Below are 5,750 nucleotides of genomic sequence, written 5' to 3'. Positions count from 1 at the left end.
CTGATTGTATACAGTGTATTTTAAATTTAAATTTTCTAATTCAGATGTATAAGATAAAATGTTTCTATATTCTCATTATTAGAAATATTCACTGTTGAGCTTAGATCATAATCTTTTCTATTTTTTCGGACCTACTGATTGGCATGGAGTTATAGTGTCATGGATATTTTTATAGATACATCCATAGGTATAAGCACTCCAATATTACAAAAATAATCTTCCTGGGGCATTTGGGGGGCTCAGTCAGATAAGCCTCCTGCTCTTGGTTTTGGCTCAGGTCATAATCTCATGGTTTGTGAGATAGAGCCTCATGTTGGGCTTTGTGCTGACAGCAGAGTCTGCTTGGAATTCTTTCTCTCCCTCTCTCTCTGCTCCTCCCCAACTTATGTTCTCTGTCTCTGTCTCTCTCTCTCAAAATAAATAAATAAACTTTTAAAAAGTAATATTTTTACTATTTTATAAGCTGCATTTTGACCTTAAGCATTTTATTAATTTTTATGATAATGAAAAATATTCTTCTCTGATTTTAATAATTATTTAGTTGGCCACTGTAAAATTTATCTTAAAAAATTTAACAAGTTTATATTGTTAGATATTTAAATGGCATCAAATATTTCATGGCAATAAATAATACTGTACTGGGCATCCTTATGAATAATTTGTTCACACTTCTTCATCACTTCCTTGGAAAAATATCTCCGGTGCTCACTTATTTTATCAAAATGCAAACATTCTGCCCAATTGCCCTCCAGTAGATTATCCTAGTTTACACATCTGCCAGTAGGATTTGAGAGAGTTAATACCCTAATAATTTGCCAGTCCTCCCTATCAAGAATGTTTAATTTAATGCTGTGAACAAATCTGTAGAAATATATCTTATTTTTTGAAATACTGAATAATATTTATGATGATAAGTCCTGAAAAGAGCAAAGTGGCATCGGTATTTTGTGGACTTTTTTTAAAACCAATCAACACTATTGTAGGAAAAAAATTACTACTCACAAATTTTTGTCGCTCTTAATTGGAAGTTAATTGCAACTTTTAATTAATTGAAAATTTTATGATACTGCATTTTCTTCTCTCTTGATATACTGGAATATTGATACCTTCACACCAGAGAATATCTATATAGAAGAGCAATTATTTTTGTAGTGATGGTGAAGCAGAAAATCTGTAGAGAATAACTTAAATATTAAAATAATCCACTGGCACAAAATGGTGTTTTCCATCTGTAGCCTTAAAAATGGTACCTACCTCTCTCAAAAACTCGGGGATGTCTATATTCTCTTAATAATAGAAGCTGAATGAACAATCATATTCGTCATAAATGTATTTAGCTCACACATCTTTAGTAGTCTCCAGTAAACAATAAAGAAAAATTAGATGTCGTAAAGAATATTGATAGTCAAGAAATTAAAAAGAAACAATCTGCAAGTGCAAACAATGTGATTTTGATTTATGACAATTAAAGTGGATAAATTGAAATTGTAGTCCAATGAGTGAGCATGATACTCAAGTGAAAATTAGGGGTTATACTGCCACCTACTGGTCAAATGTGTTGCTCGAGGGAAACCATTGTCTTTTTTTCTTTTTTTCTTTTTTCCTCCAAATAAACACCAGACTGATACGTGATTGTCTTAAGGTTAAATGAGGGGTGTAATAATTAACAAACTTTGCATGTGTTAGGTTCTTAACCGCAGCACCCTATTCTATTCACTTTAACCGTTTAAGCATTTACACACACAAAACGTAGATTGTATAGTAGATAATGCATCTAAAGAAAAAAATAATAGGCAAATTTCTTTATAAAATGATCAAAGATAAATTTTTATGAATAATGTAGTAACATATACTCCAGACTACTTAAAAATCTTTGAAAGATAATGTTGCATTTAAAATATTTCTCTATTTCAATAAATATACATTTAGGTTTTGTTCACATAACATTATGGTGGACATTTCAAGATCTGGATAAATATTAGCTTAAATCAACAAGTATAGAAGGAAAAATAGAACACCTTAAAGAAAATGACCTCTTAGAAATAAAATTTGTTTAAGAACTCAAGTTTTAAAATAAAAACAAAACAATATGTTTTACATTTATCTTAAAAGTATTACATGCTATTTAGACAGTATGTTTTCTGAGAAATAGTATGACTCTTTGTGTATGGTTGTGATTATGCATGTGCTCATTTACTGTATAAAATACAGGTTCTTTTTGTTAGACTGTACAGTCATCATGTGATAGCCATGACACAAATATGAACAGACATTGTTAAAAAATAATACACCTGGATGCTTTTGTTGCTGGCATGATAAATTATTAAGTTTGGATAGGTGTTGACTCTTTTCAAAATTGTAGTGTATTCTTAAGAATTGTTTTCCTTTTGTTCTGCATGGTCTCTACATTTGCTCTGTATATGTACCAGGAAACAACAGATAAGGTACTTTTAAATATGATCTTTTATTATTTCAAAACCCACTGGATTTTTCATAAAATCATATTCTGTCATAACAACACACCTGGAAGACAAAATTATTTTTGTTTGTCTCTTATGGTATATAACTAGAAGATAAAGGATACTATTTTAAGAAAATACCTGATGAAATATTAATTCATTAGTTTATTCACCTAAGACTTTTGGGCGGGGCTCAAGTGAGGTATGGGCAGAGAGACAGAGAGGGAGAGGGAGAGGGAGAGAGATAGAGAAAAAAAAAGAAGCAGGGGTGACCCAGGGTTCATGTTTTTACCCAACAGGGGTCTGAAGCTCACCCGAATTGGGACTCATGTTCACATGACATGGAAATCAAATTCACCAACTGTGGGATCATGACCTAAGCTGAAGTCATATGCTTAATGACTGAGCCACCCAGGTGCCCCTATTCACCAAATACTTATTAAATTGAAAATACATATATTGCCACATATGATTCCAAAGGTTGCTCTGAATAGACAGACAAGGTCTTATTCACATAGGAGCCTCTGCTCCTCCTGTAACCTGTTACTCCTCTTCCTCCTTTTTCTAGTATCTTAAGCAACAGATAGATAAGGAAAAAAAAAGAGTTTCATTGTTTGAAATCCTTGATTTTCTCTATTTTAAAAATTTTTATTTCATAAATCCTTGCTGTCTTTATTATTTTATTTTCTATTCTCTTTACTTTGGAGTAATTTGATCCTACTTTTCTAGATTTATAATTCAAAAAGTGAGGTCACTATTTGAGATTTGTTTCTAATAGTAGTTAAAGCTCTAAATTTCTTCTAAGTTCTGTTTTATCTACTTCCCATAAATTTTGATATATTGTATTTTAATTTTCTTTAACTTTAAAATGCATTTCAATTATTCATTGAGGTTTATTTCTTGGCCTTTTGGTTATCTAGAAGTGTGTTATTCAGTTTCGAAATATTAGGTGATTTTCCAGATACTATTTTGTTTTTGATTTAGATTGAGTATGATTTGTTTTATGGAATAGAATCTAGTGTATCTTTTAAATGTTCCTCATAAACTTAAAGAGTTTAAGTTTAACTCTAGTATTTAACTCTAATATTACATGAATGTTAGATCAATTTGTTTGATAATGTTGTTAAATTTTTCTGTATACTTATTAAGTTTTTTTCCATTGACAGTATTTAAAATCTCTGATGTTCACTTTGGACTTGTGTTTTTCTCTTTAAAGATCTATCAGATTTTGCTTGATGAATTTGGTAAATATTTATAAACATTATGTATTGTGTTAAATTGACCCTGTTATCACTATGAAATGACTCTCTCTTTTATGATAATCTTCTCAACTCTAAAAACTAATTTTTCAGGGGCATGGTATAACTCAGTCAGTTAAGTGTCCTACTTTTGATTTTGACTTGGATCACGATCTCACGGTTAGTGAGTTTGAGCCCTGCATCAGACTCTGCACTGACAATGTGGAGCCTGCTTGGGATTCTCTTTCTCTCTCTCTCTCTCTCTCTCTCTCTCTCTCTCTCTCTCTCTTTCTCTCTCTTTCTTTGTTGCTCCCTCTCTCTGCCTCTTTCTCTCGGTCTCACTCCAATTCATGCTGTCTGTCTCTCTCAAAATAAATGAATGAATAACTTTAAAAAATAAAATAAAAACCATTTTTACATATATAAACATAGCCACTTCAGCTGTCTTTTTTTGTGTGTTTAGTGTATGATAGATTTTTTCATCATTTTACTTTTAACTTGTGTCATATGTTACAAAATTTTTGTAAGAACCATATCATTAAGTCAAGTAAGACTTAATTAAAAAGTAATTTTAAAAAATTGAATGTGATAATATATGCCTTTTAATTGAAGTATTTAGGCCATTCATATTATTGTGACATTTTCTTTTGTTTGATGGACTCTCTTAAAATTTTGTATGTTATATGTGCTGGTTACGCAGATTTTAAGTTTTTAGATATTAAGTAAAGTCTTTATCTAATTTTCCTTATGAAATAGATATTCAGTAGGCAAAGGTAGGTTGATAGTTTTGTGTTGTTATATTTTGGTTTGATTTTTCAATGATATTATAATAATTTAGATAAAAGAATATTTTTAGTTTGTTTTGGTTCTTTAAAGTATGTATTTTGAAAGTACGTTAAGACTTTTCTACTAATTTTATTACTTATATCATTTCTTTATTAATTTTGTTTAATCATATTTTTTCTTTACTGCAAGTTGTATTTTCCTGATTCTTTGAATGCCTGGTGATATTGACTGCATGCCGGATAAAGTGAATTTGCCTTGTTGTATGCTAAATATTTGCATTCATCAGAGATTTTCTTGAAGCTTTTTAGTTGTTTTCTTTCTTTTTTGATGCAATTAAAATGACTTTCTTTGTTACAATAATGTTTAATCTCTGGATATTTCATAGCTGTCAAAGTAAGGTCCTTCTTAGTACTAAATCCAATATCCATGAATCATGAGGCTTTCCACCTGCCCTGTGCATGTTTTGGCACGGTTCATTTTAGTGTTTAGACTTTAGGTAATTCTTTCTCTGGCGTCAGTTGACTTCTTCATACATGTCCCCTAATCTGTACTGAGATCCACAATGTATGATGATGAATTTCAGATGTCCATTTTTCTCTCTGGGCAGCCTTTTCTTCTCTACTCTGTGCTACACACTCTGGCCAGCAGTGCTGCCCTGGATTGCTGTTTCAGTTTCCTGAACTTGGGGAACTCCTGAACTGTGTTTACTTCCTAGATTTTCCCTCCTTATGCATGGGATCTCTCTGGGTAGGAAGCTGGGGCAATTATACAACTCAACTGATTTTTCTTCTGTCCAGCTCTTAAAGATCACTGAATTTCTCTGCCTGTAATCTAGTGTGTTTTGTGGACCATTGTTTCATACATTTAGGTTAGTCTTTTGGTTGTTTCAGATGGGAATTTGTTCCCTGTTATTGCATTAGATAATATTCCATTTAAAAATTATAACAAACTTTAAGAATACAATGAACATCCATATCCCTTTCTCTTAGATTATCTACTTTTTAATATTTTGCCATATGTTCTGTCTATATATTTTTAAATCAATTTTTTCTGAATTATTTGAAAGAAGTTATAGGGAACATGATCTCTCACTCCTTAATACTTTGGCATATAGCTTGTAAGAAATAGTATCACATAGACCAAATAACAAAAGTGTTCTGTTAGTCCAGTGATGTAAAAGGAAATGTCTTCTGATGTTTCTATTTATCAAAATAGAGGAAATAAATTCATCAAGCCCATAGTTGGGAATTAATTTCTTTCATGTTAG

This window comes from Suricata suricatta, chromosome 5 (genome assembly GCF_006229205.1).
Source record: "Suricata suricatta isolate VVHF042 chromosome 5, meerkat_22Aug2017_6uvM2_HiC, whole genome shotgun sequence".
Lineage (NCBI taxonomy): Eukaryota > Metazoa > Chordata > Mammalia > Carnivora > Herpestidae > Suricata > Suricata suricatta.
This window is presented reverse-complemented; position numbering follows the sequence as displayed.